General features: G+C 47.5%; 1 protein-coding gene across 12 annotated transcripts in view; it reads left to right on the top strand.

Moving 5' to 3' along the window:
- LOC135897135 (uncharacterized) overlaps positions 1–19,555 on the top strand; it is a 771,735-nt gene that overhangs the window by 607,308 nt on the left and 144,872 nt on the right. For 8 of the 12 annotated variants that reach the window (XR_011514567.1, XR_010562925.2, XR_010562924.2 and 5 more), the window contains one exon: positions 4,675–4,725. The gene's annotated coding sequence lies outside the window, so the exon portion shown is untranslated. Of the gene's footprint in view, positions 1–2,212; positions 2,513–4,674; positions 4,726–9,351; positions 12,048–19,555 lie in introns of those variants that run through there. The other 4 variants (XR_011514566.1, XR_011514565.1, XR_010562933.2 and 1 more) reach the window with 2 other exon arrangements.

The raw sequence follows: 19,555 nt of genomic DNA on the forward strand, positions 1-19,555 counted from the left end.
TTAAGCCCAGGATGCGAAGCATACTAGCCTTTATTTTAGTAGTTGAACCACTGTTTAGCCTGGTGAACTGCTGTTGCTTGGCTATATTTTCTTCGGCTAGACGAAGAAACAACTCATGTGTTACTCTGCTTCGCCTTCAAGAGTGGAACGCGATAGCGTTCCCATCTACCCGCCAAGGGGTGTAAGACAATGGGCTACGGCGCAGCGACTACGCGCCCCGCATTGGACGCGGTGAGCGTCGAGCAACGCAGCGTTCGGCGCGGCAACGAAATGTGCGCCTGAGCAACCGACGCACGCCTGAGCCTTAGAAACAGCTCGTTTCTAAGGCAACACCGCATGCACTAGAGGCGCTTTTGTACCGCTTTGAAGCATCGTACTCGTGGCTCAGTGGTAGCGTCTCCGTCTCACACTCTGGAGATCCTGGTTCGATTCCCACCCAGCCTATCTTGCAAGAGTTGAGCCAAAGCCACCTAGAAACAAGCGCAGCTGCTTACATACCGCCGCGAGCGACGGCGCGAGTTGGAGCCCCGTTTCTCCTCTGTCGTGACGTCACGTTGTCACGTGGTATGGCATGGGGTCAAAGGTAATTGGAGGCGACACCGCCGCGCCTGAGGAGCTGGGTTGCGCTCTCGTAATATGCTTCGCATAAAAACGGAGAGACAGGAGAGACGTGCGCGAATCGCACTACACGGAGTCGAACGCGCTCGCACTACCTAGACGTTCTCTGAAAGCGTAAAAGTGTCTTCGCTGCCTTCTGAACCGGTGATCCGTGGGGACGGTGTTTGAGTGTTGTCTGTTCACTCAGAGGACGATTATCTAGTTTCCTGAATGCGTTGGATGGATGCAACGTGGCAAACATTTGCCGTCACATCTCCGACCGCCTATCACAAGGCAAGAGTGCCCGAGAGAGAGAGAGAGAGAGAGAGAAACATATTTATTGAAAAGTCCCTGCTGGGTTCGAAAGGTCAACGGAGTGGCTGGGCAGCTAACCCCGTAAAGCTCCACTTTCTGTCAGACGCAGGCCAGGCCTTGAACCGAGTTCTGAAAATGTTCAAGTGCTCATGTTTGGCGCAACTCGACATGCTTGCGATAGCGGGTAAAAGCGCAAACATTTCCGAACAGGTCGGTGCGTAGCATTCAGGGGAACGAACAAGCGTGGGGTCTTGTCGTTCTTATCAAAGCCGTCTCATTTACCTCGCATCCCTAAAGGCTGGTGTCGACGACGCTGGAGTGATTATAATTATGATCATGGTGATCATGATTATTTATTGGCGTCTCCTTTGAAAAGGAGAGGTGACAAATATTCACGTAGCCTGCTTGAGCTCATCAGTTATGCTACACATAGTTTTCAGTCGAGCATTTTTTACTACGTCTCCTTAATTCAGCAGCGCATAATTCAGTAGCGCCCTCTGGCCTATGCGAAGCGCTGACCGTCGTTTTGGTCGACGCTCCCGTGAGAATAATGAAAACTTGGAGTGTTGTACTTGGAGTTTTGTACCTCTTGGCGAATGAGAGAAGATGCAACATAGTTTTATAACTTAAGTGTATTAATCTGATGTCATTATCTTTAAGTTTCTATTAGGTTTACGAGCTTGGGTCAGTACTGCCCACTATGCATAGTCCACACGTAAGCAACAATATATGGCCTTTTAAACATTTTGCTGTTTCCTCTCCGCTTTTACTTCAGTCCAATCACGCGTTAGCTATCGCGTCAACTATCGCATTAACTATCGCGTTAACAATCACGTGCGCCTCACGACATACGAAACGGAAGAGCAACCGACACCTGGTCGGGACGGTAATGGTAATGGTAATTACAGTAATAAGGCCTGCTGTTGAGCGAGTTAGTTATAGTCGACACAAGGCATTCTTTAGCACATTAAAGCTAAAGCGCATTTACCCACTCATTGCCTTGCTTGCAAATGTGAACCACGGCTTCACGAGATTAAGGTACTATAGAAAAGTAATGGCACGTTGGTGACGGGAACTGTTTGAAGCTTATAACAATAAGAAAAAGGGGACGGAATGTGTTAGTTACAGGTAAGTTTATCTCTTTGGTAGTGAATTCCGGCTTTTTGACATGACGTTATGTTGATTACGCAACCAGTGCACGCATGCGCATTTGGTAGTCTTGCTTTGTTCAACCTCCAAAATTATTCAGTTAACTTAATGCTTGCCCTGTCCACTTTCTTCTTGTTCTCCTCTTTTTCAGGCGTTTTAAAATCGGAGCTTTTCTTTGCGAACCTCGCCGGTTTTGTGACCGTGGAAGTTGCGGCCTAGCTGGCTGTTTCCTTGCCGAATAGCACCCAACCAACCCAACCAACCAACCTGGTTCCTTGCAACACCACCAGATGACGCTCGCCTCCATCCATCCTCGGCAGTGGCGGCGTCGGCCGTGCGGGGGAACGAAAAAAAAGAACCAGAAAGCTCGCCTTCGCGCACCCGCGGCTGCATGCGCAGTAACGAGGAAGTAAACGCTTCTTGCGGATTGAATGGATTCGAATTGTGCTACGTACGTATGCCCATGCTGCCTCTGAAACCATGATGCGTTCAAGGTGTCCGTCGTACTCGCTAGCAGTCAGCAACTCCGCTTAACAAAAGGCTCGGTATAATTTGTCAGCATGCGTGCGTGCGTGTACACGTGCTTCGACTCTTTGTGTACTCACACAGAGCATCGCTGCATATAGATTCTGCTGCATTTTTGGTTCATTAATTGAGCTATAACGACTCATGTCGAAGGATTAGTAATAGAAAAGTGGCAGTGTTACACGGGGATGGTTCATTCTTAAAGCAAGTGCTTGAGATTTTCAGCGATGCTTGTAATACTACGACATGCTGATGTTGAGCAAAAGGTAGCGAGATCGACTACAGTGACAAATGATTGCTTGACTGCTGTAGTAGGGTCTTGGAATTATTAATGACAACTTAGCCTTGCTTATAACATACGCTGACATGCTGCTTAAGGGGAAAGGGGGAAGGGTGATTTCATTTCGATCTGTTATTAAAACAAAATCTAGTTGCCCGTCTCCTGCAAAGTGGCCAGTGTTTCGCTTTCTGGGTCACGTGGCGGAAATTGTTGACTGCTGCGAACAAGATCAGAACGCCGTCGAGACGTGTTGATGTTTCGCCGGCGCCTCGTATTTTTTTATATATTTCTTTTTTTCATCCCACGCGGAGAACACCGCCCTCAGGTGAACATAGTGCCTGGGCGCGAACTCTAGGTCGAATGCTGCTCTAAGGACAGTAGAGGGGGGCAGGGAGTTGCATCTCATTTCAAACTCTTTCAGCGGCAAACAGTCCCGGCGAGTATAGGAGAGGAAATCGGCAGAGGACGAAGTGGCACACTCGGCTGCCACCAACGCATGCCTTGACGCACACCCTATACGTATATACGAGCGCCCACTCAAAATGTATGAGGGTCCCCCGATGTCCGTCCGCGTCGCACGGCCAAAGTCGAAATTGCGTTTTTCGAGGAAATCGCATTCAAGACGCCCACATCCCGAAGATTCCTTTATCGCTCGCCTTCTTTTTTCTTTTTCTTTTCATCTCGGGAGAAAGAAGCCTGTGCATCCCATATTCTCCCGACCTTTCTTTCCTACTGTCCTTCCTATTGGCACCGTCACATTGGTGCCACGAAAAGTTAAAAAAAGTAGTAAAAAAGCAATGATAATGATGATAAAGAGGGACCATGCTCTGTCCAACGGTGCCACGCTTGACTGCAATCTACAGTCCGTTTCCGCCCACGTTGCGAAGCGCAATCTTGGCCAAAGCAAGGCGAGAATTGAGTTTCGTCGGAAAGAATAACAGTTTGTGCTGTCTAGAGTTCGTGTATTTATTTTCGGGCTTTGTTCTGCGTGGATTCCGACTACGCGCTCCCTTTATTTACGTGTTCTTGCGCTGACTCGCGTGCAGGTACACGAGAGTACGTGTCCGGTACCATTTGTTTATATGTGCGTACAGGGTCAAACGTTGATTCAATGAATCAGGATATTGCGAAATTTTCCATTCAAGGAAACGCTTTCGAATCCCCGATACGTCTTCGTAAAGCCTAATGAGTCGAAAATCTCGAAGCGACGAGGTGAGCTCAATGCCCGTGCGGTCGTCCACCTCTTCTCATGGTCCGGGATTTCGCAACTGAGGTTTTCTCTGCGCCATTCACTTAACAGAATTTGTAGCGTGCCTTCGCCACTTGCTCAATGCCTCCAGGATAATAATACCTTGTCGGCTCATACAACACGGCCGATAACACATAACAGTACGATGTGTGCAAGGTCGTGTGTAAGGAAATCACTACATACGACAGCGCATAATGCGGCCGTGAAGCTCTTGTGGTCTGTTGGGCCCCTTGTGGACCGCTTTTTCGCGGTGCATTCCAGCTTATATTTGTTTCACACTTAATAATTGGCTCGGACACTGACGAGCCGCCATTATCACTAAAATCGACCACTCGGCGTCGTAGATGATAAGAGCGAGATTGGAAATGCACTTGATCGTTACAAAATACAGCACCTCCAGGGCTTCTTGTTCGCTCTCTGGGTTCTTCGCGCGCGCAGCGTTTGTGCAGTTTGCACGTTTTGTTATGTCAATTTTACGCGCTGATGAAAGCACAGGTGATGTAACCACCGTTGCGCGAAAGTCCTACGATATACAAGTTCGCTTATATTTGTATTCCAGGTCGCGCCACTGGAGGTTACTGCCACTCGGAGCAAGAGCTGCAGCAACAAGGTAATCTATTTGGCAATAATACTATGCACGCTTATTACTTTTTTTTTGCGAAATTGTTCATGGTGGGAAAACACCAAGCAAGAAAGTTTGCCGTTACTTCCTTGCGATTTTTCTTTCTTTCTCATAAGCACCTCGTGAAATCATGGTGTCGGCGTTTCTTTAATAAAGTTGTAGCTCATGCATCGTGATTACGATTTAAGTGGCTTTCTTCGCCATCTTCGCAATATACTTTCGCTTCTCTTAAGCGCTACGCTTAAGTGACTATTCGCTTATTCGTCATCACGCGTATATACTTACCGAGCTGACATTATCATAGGAACCATCGTGCGAACTTGTAGATCGTGGGAACCATGGTGCTTACGCCTGCTGCATCGCGATAATGATAGCTGAAGGGCCACTAAAGAGACAAATAATTGGAACTTTATTAATAAATTACCCTTCTAAAGCGATAAAAATAGCCACTGTTCCCAGGACATGAGCTTTGGTAAGCCAGAAAAGACGCAGAAACGGGAGAATGGTGGCGACGTCGCCTTGAGAAGTTCTCTCATCTGTTCACTATGACGTCATAGATTTTGACTGCATCTGCGCCGACCTAGTTGATTTGCCATCCATAACGATGGACTCGACTGTAGATTGAAATTATCAAGTTCAATAACGTTTATGAGCCACAATGGCCAAAATACAGAAATAATATTACATATAAAAGAAAGGTTATGAAATTTATTACATCGCCCTAATGTACGGGTCCTGAGATTTTGGTGCGAAATTCAAGAAATGGAATTTCGCCCTAATTTCCTCTCCTAATAGTCAACCTAATACCGAGAGGTTAACGAAATTAGTTTTAAAGAATAAATTATTAGCTTCAACAAAATTTTTATTGTTCCTCTTCAGTGTCGATTTAACTGGCATCGCTATGTTTTTAGTGCATGCTGGCGGTGTGAACCAAGTTATTGGCCGCTTCATGGCGTATTCTTAAGAGGCCACTCCATCACTGCCCTCTACAGAGACTCCTCTCAACACACCAGATGTCGCCCAAATTAGCGTGACCCTAATCGTGAAATAAACTTGCAGGCTACCTGCTCTTACACCGGTGCGTTGGTGTACTAGGTGTGATATAATCAGCGTCCGTAGGCAACCAGTGGCTGCAACAATATGCATATATAAAAAGAAAGTGACAGTTTCGCCCGGAAAGGCGAACCATTGGCAGCGATAGCAATGTTTAAGCGATGCGCTTGGGCTCTTTCGTTCGGGGCCTCTACTCCGGCATTCAGCCAAAAGTAGATTTGCACCGCAGGCATTTTTTACAGAGTGCGGCCGAATGACCTGTTAAATTTGTATCTATATTCGTTTTTTTAAGCGCGTTTTGATAAGGTTATTTATTCTTTCTGCTATTACTGCTATCAACTGAACACGTAATTTCTCCTTTCTCTCTAGAAGCTCTGAAATCGTATTTCTAGTTATAACTGGGAAGAATCCGCCCCTTTCTTTGCCAATCCCCCAAAGCGGTTATGAGCCACGAGTTGGATGGTAGACAATCCCAACTCCTCGGACGATCTTCAATCTATACGCGGGTGTGACATATACTGATGCGACGTGGTACGCAAGAAGTCAGCGCTCTGGCAGCTGTAGAAGGTTTCTTGCACGCGGTAAATTCTTAAGGGTGTCCTATGCTGCCTGCCTAGGCAAGTGTCCGTGGCCGATAGTGGCTAGCGTGTAGGGCTTATGTGCCAGGGCTTCTTTGTTCGAATCCGATCAGCGAGCCATTTTATTTATTGAAATATATGTATGTGCTTATATATACACAGAACATCATGGTGACGGCGAAAATTTCCTTGGGCTGTCCCTTGTATCGCCATCACAACAAAACAATGTTTTCGTGGAGGATGCTATGTATAGATCAACAGTATTCACACAAATAATGTCACTGAACCGAGGTTTCGGGTTATTGCGACTTGTGTTCGTCAGTCGCTTTCTTGGCAAACCCAAGACCTCTTGTCGAAATAATGGCTCCAGCGATATTTCCTTGTTCAAACACTTTTTACCTATTGCATAGCACTCATGTTCCCGTGGACTTTTATTTTGTTTAGATTATGCTGTGTAGGACAACTACTATAAAATACCCACTACTACGACCCATCTCTCAACGACCGCCTGCCGACTCTTTCGGGCGAAGTGCCACATTAATGAGATAGCACAAAGGATTGTCTATTCTAGATAGCTGAAGATTACATGTATAACTGCTAGACTATCATACTTACCTATCGCACGATTAGCGCGCGAAGAACGGAGAACACTGCGGCGTGGCTGCCAGACTTTCCTTATAAAAGACTCTAGACCGCACTCCGGCGCCTTAATTAGTTTTAGTGAGAGGACCGATTTGATGGCTCCCATAAGAATGGCAAATCATTAATGCTATTCTCATGGAGCATGAGAACTAAATTACGAGGTATCTGGTCTTGCTCTTCGGATTTGGTCTTTTTACGTTTTGGTATTTCTGAACCCTTTTACTGCCCCAGTGAAACATTCTATATTTTTTGGATAAAACTGCGAGCAGTGGTGTCCGACTTGGGATGCATTGACAGGGATAACCAACGCAGCTCTGGAGATAGGGTCACTTACGATGAAGTCTATCTTTTCATCTCTTTTACTTTCTCCAATAACAGGCACTGTTCAATCTCGGCAAAAGTGTTTGCCTAAATTATTTGGTGTTTTCACAAAGGCATTCCTATTGCTAGCGTTCATTCCTGTTGACTTAAAAGAACTTCTAACTTGGGCCACTCAAAATCCAATCGATCGTTTTCTTTTACGTTTTTTTTCGTGTTTTTTTTTCAGCAAGGTGGTTGGTTATCAAAATTGTTACATTTGACGAAGCACTGCCATAATACGACGTTGCTGAGAGGTTATCATGCACAGCTGACACGCGGGAGATTCAAGAATCAAATTCTCTAGTTTATTCTTTCTTTAGTCGTATGATGCACCCATGGCCAGCCACGCATCATGCAGTTTGAAGCGCGGGATACCAGGAAATGGCTATCACTGTAAGGCAAACTATCGAAGAGGTTTGGCTATAGCGTTAGCATTTACAATCACCGCTATCACAGCAGACACATGACTGAGGCGCTAACGGTAATGTACACTATATAAAGTCAAAATTATCGGTGTCCTTTACTCTGCTGTTACCAAGAGCCAGCCTCTATTACTTTTACCGCCATAAAATTAAAGAAGCAGCAAAACCTAGCTAATCATTTCATGCATTTGCTTTCTGTATTTTCTTTTCCTTTATTGCGGATTCATTTTGTAAGCTTACTTGGTCCATCATCATCCTCCCTTCGGCGCATGAGGGATACCGCGCGCTGCCTAAGCACGTAATATGTATGGATGCCGCTGAGCCAGCATCATTGCCATGCAAGGGGGTGCCTTAGTTATGCACCTAGCCCGAACCGGGTCCGGGTTTGACGCAGGAGTAAGATGAAGGAGAAAGAAAAAAAAGAGAGAGCGAACTGCGCTCCTGTATTCGCTGCTCTTCTCATTGCCTTTTTCTTTTCCTTTACGTCTCCCCCGCCCTTCCATCGTGCGCATTGCTTTGCATAAAACTCTCGCCCTGTAGTGAGCCCGAACGTGTTCTCAGGGCTGGCCCTCGGTTCATTTCAACTAGCCATCGTAAACCTGACTTCTCCTCTCCCGTTACGGCAGCATTGCAAGAACGTAGATGTGGAAAGGAGACGTTAAGAAAATTACTGCACTCTCTTCTTGAATGTATCGACCACCGCGCTTGGGTTTCGTATGCGCGAACCTATGCTATAAAAACGAATACCGCGCGCTTCAGAAAACGCCGCACTGTACATATAAGTAACCGGCGAAAATCGCGTCAGCAATGAGATAGCAGAGAAAAACTTCGCGAATCTTGGCTTTCTATGGGTGAGAAAGGAGAAAGGAAAATATATATATATATATATATATATATATATATATATATATATATATAAAAGAGAGCCAGAGAAAGTGAGAGAGACAGAGCGGAGCCCGCATCGTCTCGCCTTATTTCTAATTCTAATCTGTACCTCGTTGCGATTCTCGCGATCGTCTTGATTCGCAGCGCATCTCATCTCTGTCTCCCTCCCCCCCCCCTTCCTCTCGCCTTCGTCTCCTCGCCGACCGCAGAGAAGACAAGAAAGAGCGGAAACGGGCCTCTGGCTTTAGCGTCTTGAATTCACTGCGCGTGCCTTTCCACAAGTAGCGCTCATGCACCCCTCCCCGCCCCCTCTTCCCCTGCCAACGTCTATGCTTCTCGCCCATCTTCCGCGCGTTCTGTTCTCTCCTCGACGTCACAAGCTGCTCCTCTTGCTCAAAAGCACGATGCACAGAGATTGCGATGGAAAGCAGCAGCGGACGAAGAGGACAAGGGGGGTGAGGGCACAACGCGATCGAGGGAGGGAAGCTGCAAACGTCGACGACTTTCAATGATGATCCATATTAACTTGATAATTATCCCGCATCGCAATATATACGGCAGGCACACCGAACAGGCTGCTGCTGCTGCTTACAGCAGCCCGGAGCTGCTCCGCTCCGGTCGGCTCCCTCGTCGGTCCGTCCAATCCGGGTGGTGGCGGCATTGCATTGCAGATGAAGGCACTTTCCATATAATTACAAACGAACACAAGAAATGGTCTCGCCCGAGAAAACCTCGCCGCCATGGTCGGGGCCCCCCCCTGGCACTCGCCGGCACCGCTGTTCGCTCGCCGCACGCGTTTCGCGTTTTGCGCGCCGCTGCCGCCGCCACTGCTACGGAACCGTACCGTCGTGTGTCCGCCCGCGCGACGTCCAGGAGCCGTTGTCCTTTCTGTCGTCGCTTTGCTTGATCTCGCCGTGCGCCATTTTAGTTCCTCATTTGGATACCGCTACCCCCGAATCTCAAGTGGCCTATTCAACCACCGCCAGGAGGATATGATCGTCTAGCGGGCTGTACCTCACGGCTATCCAGAGCAATGGACTGCACCGTGCGCCGAACGGCACTTCGCCTTTGCTTCGTGCGTCTCCCGCCATCTTTGACCCATGTTCAGAGAAGACGTTCGACACAAAATGAGGGTTTCTAGTGGAAGCCGCGGATATGGCGATGTGGGCCGGACGCATCGACGTCATGCGTGTGTCCGCGGCATGGAAGGACGTACTCGGAGTGTGACGCTGTCTGTTTCATGTGTAGCTCACCCTATTTGCTCCATGCGCACAGACTTTCGTGGTCAGGTTGTCGGTTCTTCGTGGAAGTCACGCTTATATCGCTACTTCAGGGCGCATCGAGTTCATGGGTGTATGGATTGCTGGTATGTGCGTTCAGTGTGACGTCAGCGCTCTTCAGCCTATTGGCCGCCATCACTGCCCCATGTGAGAACACTCTCTTCGCCATGTTGTCGGGCCACTGTGGAGAGCTTTAAGTGTCGAATATGCCGATGCTGCAGGATACATCGACGCTATGTGTTTCTTGATGGCAAGGATGTGTTCCCAGTGTAGCGTCATCTCTGTGTCGTGTGATGCCCGCCATGCTTGCGCCATGCGCGAAGAACTTCGTCGTCAAGTCGACGGTTCATCTTAGCGGCGCCAATGGTGAAGCAAGCATCGATGCCGTGAGTGCACTGATGGCAAAGAAGTACGACGTCACCTGCTCCCTAAGAGCGAATAATTTAGCTGTGAAGTCGTTGGTACCTCATGAGAGCCATTGGATGTGGATACCACTGGCTTAATTCGCCTGGTTGGGTTTATTCATGCTGGCCAGATTTTTGTACCAGCTCACTTCATGTGGATGTGTGTCTTGGCTGCGTATACTATCATCGTTTTTCGTGGCTTCTCGATTTGAGTTCTAAGATTTACTGTCAAGCCATTTCATCGAGAATGTCACCAAGCTGCCAACACCGTGAGCTGTGTGGGCTCAGTGCATTAAGCATTTTCTCATGGAGATGCAGAAACCGATATCACGTCTGCCCGCGCGTCCTTCTTATGATTACATGTGAAAGTCAATTGACCATCACTAAGAACTTGATCATAAATATTATCATTCCAGTTGGCAACGTCCGTGCCCTGCGTACGTTGGGCGCTCTAAAGCTGCCGCCACGGCGAACTACTTTAAGTGCCATATAAAGGGCTGCGCATGCGTTGGCCACCGCTCTGGTGCAAAGTTTTCAGAGCAGCGTTGCCTATACAGGCCTAACTTCTAAGCACTCATGCCTCTAAGTTGTTAGAGATTAGAGAAGACGTCTGTCAGAAGGATTTAGGCGACGCACGAAGGTTTGGTAAAGACGAAACGTCGTATGGCGAAAGATGAGAGCGGCTGTACTTCATAGGTATTGGCCTCAGGAAAGCTTGTTTCCCGATTTGAGGAGAAGTTGGCATGTTTTGCGACTAGCGTGGCAAAACTTACGCCTAGAATGGCGTCGTGCGTAGTCATGAATCTTCATTTAACATTAGAAACCCCGGGTCAGCCGGAAAAATTTTGCATTGTCTAGGTCTATTCTGTGCGCTAAAGGCCTTTCTGAGTGAAGTCACGCAGTTTCTCAGCATGGAAAACAACGAACAAACCCAGGCAACGTTGACTGTGAAAGTTGTGCAAAAGAAGAAGAGGAAGATGGAAAAAGTTTCATCTCGTAGGTCTTGTACTTCCCTTGTGCATCTTTACGTCCCACCATTAGCATAGACGAATAGAAAAAGTGCAAAGCTCTAAGCTGAAGTTGTCACCTATTCTGCCATAGTGCTTCCTTCGTCAGCTATGCACCCGGGTCGACAACTGAGTGCTGGATGCTTAGAGCCTGCTATTACAAACCTCCAAAATCTTTACCACCGAGTACCCCAAGTCGGCACTTCACAAGCTTACCCGGGTGTGTTTTTTGTCTATCAGAGATGCCCGTGTGTCTCAGGCGGAATAAAGTTTGGCTTACCTCCTCCGGCTTTCCTGGCATGGAACCTTCGTGAGGAGTCCATCAATCAACGCCTCTTTCTTGTCATTGCTCTTGTGTTCTAGTCATGTAGTCAAGTAGTGAACCGAAAGAAACGACTGACCACGTGGACAATTCGTGCGGAGTGGTTCGTGTTCGAGCACCTGTGAGTGATCTCTTAAGTGTGGCGCTCGTTCGAGAGGTGCCATGGAAACTTAAAGCCGCCGCGATGTTCAATCACTTTCGCACCTTTTGTGCTGATATTGGGCCAGCAAAACTCCTGGGATTTCGTCTAGGCATTAGGGAGACAGTGCTTAATTAGAGGACTTGCTCGCCCATTACTTCGTGCCACAATTCATGAGCTGCAGCGAAGATGTCGCAAATTTCCTTCGAAAATATGAGGTATGTGCTTGATTCACCTATCTGTATTCGCTACGCATGTCGCTTACGTTCACCTAATGCCATGAACATGTAGATATGTTTTGTTCTGAACGGTATCGCTAAGCGTCATTTATTAAGGGCGGCTAATTGTGAGTCGCTGTGCACAACCATTGTTGCTTGCAATGAGTCGGAGGCGATGTGTATAAGCGTATCATCTTATTATTCAGCCTCCACGTCTAGGTAGATGATAGACCTAAAGGAACACTCATATATTTATGAGGAAGCTTTAGCTCGGGCCGACTCCGATGCCGCCTAATCAAATACATGTAAGACGCAGAAACACTTTTCTGAGATGACCTCATGACCGATTTTATTGAAACTTGTTGCATTCGAGAGGGAAAGTGAAATTCTAGTGACTGTTGGGGCCGACTTATGACCTGAATTTTTTAAAACGTTATTCAGTAAATGTTAAGTTTGAAAAAAATGGAAGCACAATGTTCACAAGTTCATAGCTCTACACCAAAAACGTATATCGCAGTTCTATGAAGTGCACTCGTTACAGCGTCTAAAGCGGACAAACTTTATATATCAATTTGTTGCTTACGTGAATTCATTACAGTGTTTACAAGCGTTTTGCAAACGCCCTGCTCGCTTGTTAATCGTCTTTTTGAAAACCGTGTGTAATAGAAATTGGCGGCCTAAATCGAAAATCCGCTACCAACAATCTCTACATTTTAACGTTTCTTCCTAAATTCAACAAATTTCTCATCAAATTTGGTGTAGTGGTGGCCAACGAAAACGATTACTCTTTTCCCATGTATTTAGATAGGAGGCCCCGAGCTAAATCTTCCCCTTAACATGACTATTTAATAACCATTCTGCATTTTTCCTTTCTTTGGACGACGCCTGTGCGTCTGTAAATTTAATCTGGGATGTGTGTTCCATATAGTATATCGCAGAGCGTGTTTGTTGTGGTTTGAACATCATTATTTTTATTATAATTGCACTGTTTCTTTTTTCACATCGTTCTTCACAAAGAAGCTTGGGATGACTTGGATAGCAGCAGTAGTCAATATGTCTGTCCAGATTCTCAGTTATAGGTGATCATGACCAGATATTCTTTAGTCAAGTTACATAGAGTGAGTGGGCTATCATGCTATAGCAACCACGTACTGCTCAATATGTGGTTACGCTACAAATAGGGTGTGGTATGCGCAAGGTGCGCGATAATTACAACATCAATCATTCAAGAACTTCAATAAATGATTCATTAATCTACTATAAGACTCGCGTTGTAACTGCGAAGATCAACTTCCTCTTAAGAACCTGCCCAAAATTGGCAAGTTTCATTCGTCACTAAAACTGCGGCCAAATGTATTGGCGTCTCAATCATTATTCTTCCGTGAAATCTTTGTCACAGTCTGCATGTGAAACGAAACACTCCGTGAGATTATATGGCACACTGATGCACTCTTGGACATATTGGGCAAGGCTATCTCAAAAATGGGGTTAGACATTTGTTTAGCACATGGATCACGCCTCGAGCATTCGCTGGATTCAGTTTCGCGATTGCAAGATCTGTCCGAGAGTGATTAATTATAGGTGTCCTTTAGTGAAAATCTATTATTTCGCTAATCGGCACATTGTGACTTGTCTCAAAAGGTTTGACTGATGCTTCTTGAAATAAACTACCACTGCGAAGGTAAGAGAATTGCGCCGACTGCCACAGCAGGTTCTTATAGGATAAAATAACTGTACGCAAAAGCCGACGCATTCTATTGGCAAGCTCGGCCAATGTAGACCCGGTAACGGCGATATAGATGCCGGACTAAGGTCAATTAAATGATGACGGTGAGCGCGTGTTGGCCATATTGCTTGCTAAATGATTTCATTTCACGGCTGTGACCTCGTGATATATTCTTGTATATAATCATCGTAAATATGTCGCACGCCGTTCCTTCCTAATTACACTATTATCAAGGTTCCTTAATAAACTAGATTTTCTTTCTTTCTTTTTTTTTCATATCCGCCTTTTCTTCGCTCTTTATTTTGTTGTAGTGGATATCCACATGACGAATAAATAAGGATGGAAAAAAATTTCAGGAGCTTTTGGAAAAGTAAATCAAATAATTGGGGCCTCGATTATGTTGTCATCCGAGGTGCGTATGTTTACCTCGGACAAGACTCGGTCGTAACAAGTATGTCGCTTTTATTTTTGCCTAATGCTCTCGTTCGAGTCATTACTGTTGCCTCTATTCGATACATGATCATGAGTGCTTTCCATCACAGGCGCCTTAAACGAGTTGTTTTCCCGCGTACCATTGTTATGTCGCGTGGATGCCCGCTGCTAATGCTGCTACGTGGCTAACCTTCAGTCGCGGAATCTTCCAACAACCTGAAACTATAAACACAGTATCAGCAGTGACCTTAAGCGAAAGGCCAGACGTAAACAAGTTGTACATATACATCCGTGCGTCGGGGTTTACCGTCTCACGTGCTCTTTCTTTCTGCACAGATGCCTCTCGCTCCAACATCAAAGCGCAGTCCCATCACGCACGCACAAACACACGCTTGAACACAGACACTCAGATTAGTATACACTTACAAAACACACACACACATTCACATGCTGATCTACAGACTTACACACAGGCTCGTATAGACGCGCACGCGCGTGTCTGTACGGGCCACACACACATAACACACACACACACACTGACACAAACACACGCACACGCACGCACAGGCGTGCAAGTCGTATGCACGCCCTACGAAGGTACACCCGTAAACATGTGTGCGTTGGTGCTAGTATAGCACACGCATCCGCCGGTCAGGCGTGCGTCGAGCGGTCCGGCGTCTCCCCATTGGCCGGGGCCCAGCCGGCCAGCGGGCCACGCCCCCCCTCCGGGGCCAAGGGCCGCCGCCAACTAACCACGGGTCGCTGAAGAGAGCGCGTCGGCGTCGCTCGAGCGCGCCCAGGCGCACCGGCAGCGGGCGATGTCATCCTTTTAAATCCGGGGCCCACCTCGCGGAGGGCGCGAGGTAGTGCACCGCCGGCGATGCGGCAAGCCGTCCTCGGTAGGGTTGGCGCCGCGGGCCGTGGCGACGGAAAGAGAGCGAGGGGGAGGGGGGAACGAAGGAGAACTGCGAGAAGTGTCTGTCTGTGCAAAGGACGCCCCGACTTCACGTAGTACCTGAGTGTGCCTCGCCGTTCGCTCTCTCCGGGCACGGTGAACCGCGGCTGACCGATCCCGGGGTACGCGCTAATAATGGAGCGTCTCGCGCGCGCGCGCGCGTGACGCCTTGGAGCGTGACACGTCACGCTGCCGTGACCACGCCCTCGTAGGCTGCAGGCGAGTCACGGCGCCGGTGCTCCGTTGCTGCAGTCCGCAGAAAAAAAAAGAAGGAAAAACAGACGCGGGCGCACCTTGTTAAGGGTGTAGCACTTCCCAAAGGGCGTGATCTCCTTCCTATGTGTAACGGTGAGGGGATGACGCTGGCGACTGCGCGAAGCCACGGTGGCGGACTCGGTGTCGGGACGCCCGACGCACCTGTCACTCATACGGTGTTGCGGCTTCCGAACGGAAAATCAGTTTGCTCGGGAGCTTGGGTCGAGGGTGCTGCATGACGGGGTCTGAGCGTGTCTCGAAAGATAATTAAGGAAGTGGTGCAACCGCGCGACGCTGATACACAGCGCGTACTTGAGGCACGTAATGGCAAGTGCGAGTTCGCAACCGAAGGTATTGTCGATCAAGGGTTGGCTCCCTGAGGGCAACACGATAAAGCAGCAAATATTCACAGCAGGTTTGACACTTGTGACTGCTTTTTAACAAATCCGGGACGGCTCAACACATTGTAATGGGACCCGCATATAATATCCATTCAACCGGAACCGCATGCAGGGAATGTCCACCTTCCAGTAGCGCTGGAAAGCAGAGCTGATGAGAGCGTTAACTCGTCGGAGGTGGAGATCAGCAAACGACCATTAGAGTACTGATGGAAAAATGGAAATGGGAACAGTATTGTCACATTTATTTATTTATTTATTTATTTATTTATTTATTTATTTATTTATTTATTTATTTATTTATTTATTTATTTGTACTGTCGGCGTATGCCAAGGCAGGAAATGCGTTTAGGCTGCTGTCATGTACAAACTTAGCACATGTTTAAACATTTTAATATGTAGCAATCACGATAATTAGATAAATAATTTCACGACATTAAAGGAATATATACAGTGTCCTTAAAGTTATGGTGTACTTTTGACCGGACACAGGAAATCAACGAAACAAGATAGAAATATGAAATATTCACCAAATGAAAGGAAAGCTCTCCAAGTTTCATACCTGCTCAGTGTAGTTTGATGTGGCCTCCATTTGTTGCCCTACACACATCTAAACGATATTCAAGTTCTTCCGACACGTGGTTAAGGACGTCTCCATGGTGTAGGAGGGTGAATAACATCTCTGATTCTCTGTTTTAAATTATTAAATGGTGGCGCTTCGTTGGACGCGCGACGATATTCACATTGCGCTTTGGTCACGGATTCAAATTTAGCAAGCCACAGAACTCGCTGTAACTTTCCCCTGTACACCGTCCACATCTCGACAAGCGTGGGCTGATCCACTGCTGCGTCGCCACCTCTGTGGCGCACCCTCTTGCACTTCATACTACGGAAACTCGGAGAGCTTTCCTTTCATTTGGTTAAGATATCACACCTCTATCTAGTTTTGTTCCTTTTCTGCGACCGGTCAAAACTGCACCATGACTTACGGACACAACGCATATAAGATGCTAAATTACGACGTGGTAGCATGTAACTCTCACAAGCTAGGCGATTATGTGTCGCCACCTTGATTCAAAGAGGATGCCAATAAAGTTAATCATCAACATCATCTACCGTTATCATCATGTAAGGAGAAAATCAATAATGCAGTCGTGTTCGCTGTGAGTATATATAGTGGCTTTTATGCTTTGCTTCCCTTCCACTGATGACCGTTAATGGCGCGTCAGTAAACGTCATTGGCCTGAACAAAGCTTTACTTGCCGCGGTAGCTCTGTGGCTATGGCACTGCGCTGCTGAGCTTGAGGTCGCGGGTACGACCCGATCGCGGCGATCGCATTTCGATGGGGGCGGAACTCAAGAGCGCTCGTGTACCGTGCATTGGGTATACACGTTGAAGAACTCCAGCAGCTCAGAACGCCTCATAATGATATCGTGGTTTGGGCCCGTAAGACGCCTGAATTTGATTGTTAGCGAGGTGTCAAGTGTGAGCAGCGCTCCAACGCGACGTGAAAGACGCATTGTTTGGCCTTCGCTTTAAAAGACGGAAACAAGCAGCGTCACGGCTTCCTTGGGACGCCATATACTCTTCTGATTTTTTCCTCTTCTTCCTTTTTTCCCGATGCCGGCCTTTTGCATTGCGATAAACACGAAGGGAAAACGCGATAAAACATTAGAAATGAAAGCATTCTCTACTTGGTGAACACTTGTGTCACAGTCAGTGGCGTAGCTAGGTCGTCTGGCACCCGGGGCCCATAGGTCTTCTGTCACCCCCCCCCCCGGGTGTAGCCGGCGGAAAGAGGGGTGTCTTCAGACGTATATGACACCCCCCCCCCCTCCACAGGCCCCTTGCACCCGGGGCCCACGGCCCCCCGGCCCCCCCTATTGCTACGCCACTGGTCACAGTCAAGTTGGACGGAAACCCGACTCCATAACCTAATGTATCCGAAGTATCGGCGTGGGTTCTACTTTAATTCGTTTTCCTTTCCGTTCGGGCAAATATACATATACTTGAAATATAACACTCAACATGCAGCTGTGCGGTGCGAAAGGATTTTCTGCAGCTGACCCATATAGTTCAAACGGGATCTTCGGGTTATTCCCTTCGATTTGACAATACCCCCATTTCGAACAAACGTCAGCTTGCAAAGGTGGTTCGTACTACGTCGTTTTTTTCACTTGTTCGAAGAGTAACAACGTCGCACTCGGGCATAAGAGAAAATTCAAGAAGCTTATACAAAACGCGTCGGCTTCTTCCCTGCACCCCGGCAGATGTCAGGTATGACCGCCAGTATTATCACTAGTCCGGAGCAGTTTCGCACTGTGACGACAGAACGACAAGCAATGAACAACAGCTACAACAAATACATCTTGTGCACATTTTGTGCACAAGCGCGCGGAAGTGCAGTGCGCTCCTCTTTGTTTCATTTTTTTCTATGCCCTCCGTCACGCACAAGTGACATATTGCATTAACAAAAGTTTTTAGTGTGAATTATGCTAGAAAAACCGCAAATTATGGCGTACACATAAAGCTAAAGACACGACACCTTCGCATTATGACTTGAACGTATCACTAGACGTATTTCTCTCATCAGGAAAGTGAAAGGTCAAACCTCACTGTGCCCTTGCGGGCCAGAAAAGGTCCAGATGCTATCATCGGGACGTCCTCGTTCGGACATTCGACTAATGTCCTATTTGTCTTCGAAGCGGTCCATGAATATTGGCATACATGATCTGGATATCCCATGGACGAGGTGTTTTCACTGAGAAAGGTCCACTACCGTAACATGGATGGAGTAAACGAGAACATCTATAGAACGAAAGTCATTGTGGTCACCTAGGAGAAAGGGTGAAGTGGCGTGCAAGCGGATTTGTCCGTTTTGCTTCGTAGAAATGTACCAAAAATGGCAATGATGCTTCGTTATAAAGAGGAAAGGAGCGCCAGAGCGAGGAGTTCGTGTTGTGTCCTGTCACTCCTTATGTGAAGGCAGTGCGGCCTGAAATCCGAGGAGTGGCTGTATGCAAGTTTATATTTTTATTGTTTTCCGCGCCATATAGAAACAATCCGTATAAAACAGTGAAGGCGTGCTGCAAAAACAAAATTTAGCCTTCTAAGAAGTGGCGTCAACTCGCGCGCCACCTTCGCTCGCCTCTCCATGCACCCAGTTGTCACCGCTCACGACTTATCAGCAAAAAGCAAGCGCCGCCTTCCGCTTTTGCCGCGTGCTTGTCTTTCTCTCTCCCTTTCTCTCACTTTTGCAACAGCTCCGTGCACTTTGTTTTCAATCCTCGACGCCACTCGGTGCAGTTCCTGGCTCGCGGATGCCGATGAAAGGAACTATCACCAAGAATTAGCATAATTTTCAAGCACCGGCGTCCGCCAGTATTTACAAAACCGGAAGGGAACATAAAACAACAAAAAAAAGGAAGAAGAACGCCGGACGGCCAGTCAAAGCTGACACCGCGTCGCTTTCCCGCATCGTGCATAGTTTACTTTTGTTTCGCCAGCGCCTTCTCGCGCAATCCTCGTCCGAGTCGCGTTTGTTGATTCCCGCCCGCGATCTCTTAAGCCGTATACACTCATAGTGTTGTGCCCACCAAACTGTTTTGCATATCTCTGACCACCTGCGCGTCGCTGCCTGCTTTCTGCGTTGCATTAGAAGGGCAACAAAAAAGAACAGCAATCGATGGACTGGCACTGCCATCCACGCTCCGTTAACGGCATGCGCCCTGCATGCGGGGG

Source organism: Dermacentor albipictus, chromosome 5 (assembly GCF_038994185.2).
Source record: "Dermacentor albipictus isolate Rhodes 1998 colony chromosome 5, USDA_Dalb.pri_finalv2, whole genome shotgun sequence".
Taxonomy (NCBI): domain Eukaryota; kingdom Metazoa; phylum Arthropoda; class Arachnida; order Ixodida; family Ixodidae; genus Dermacentor; species Dermacentor albipictus.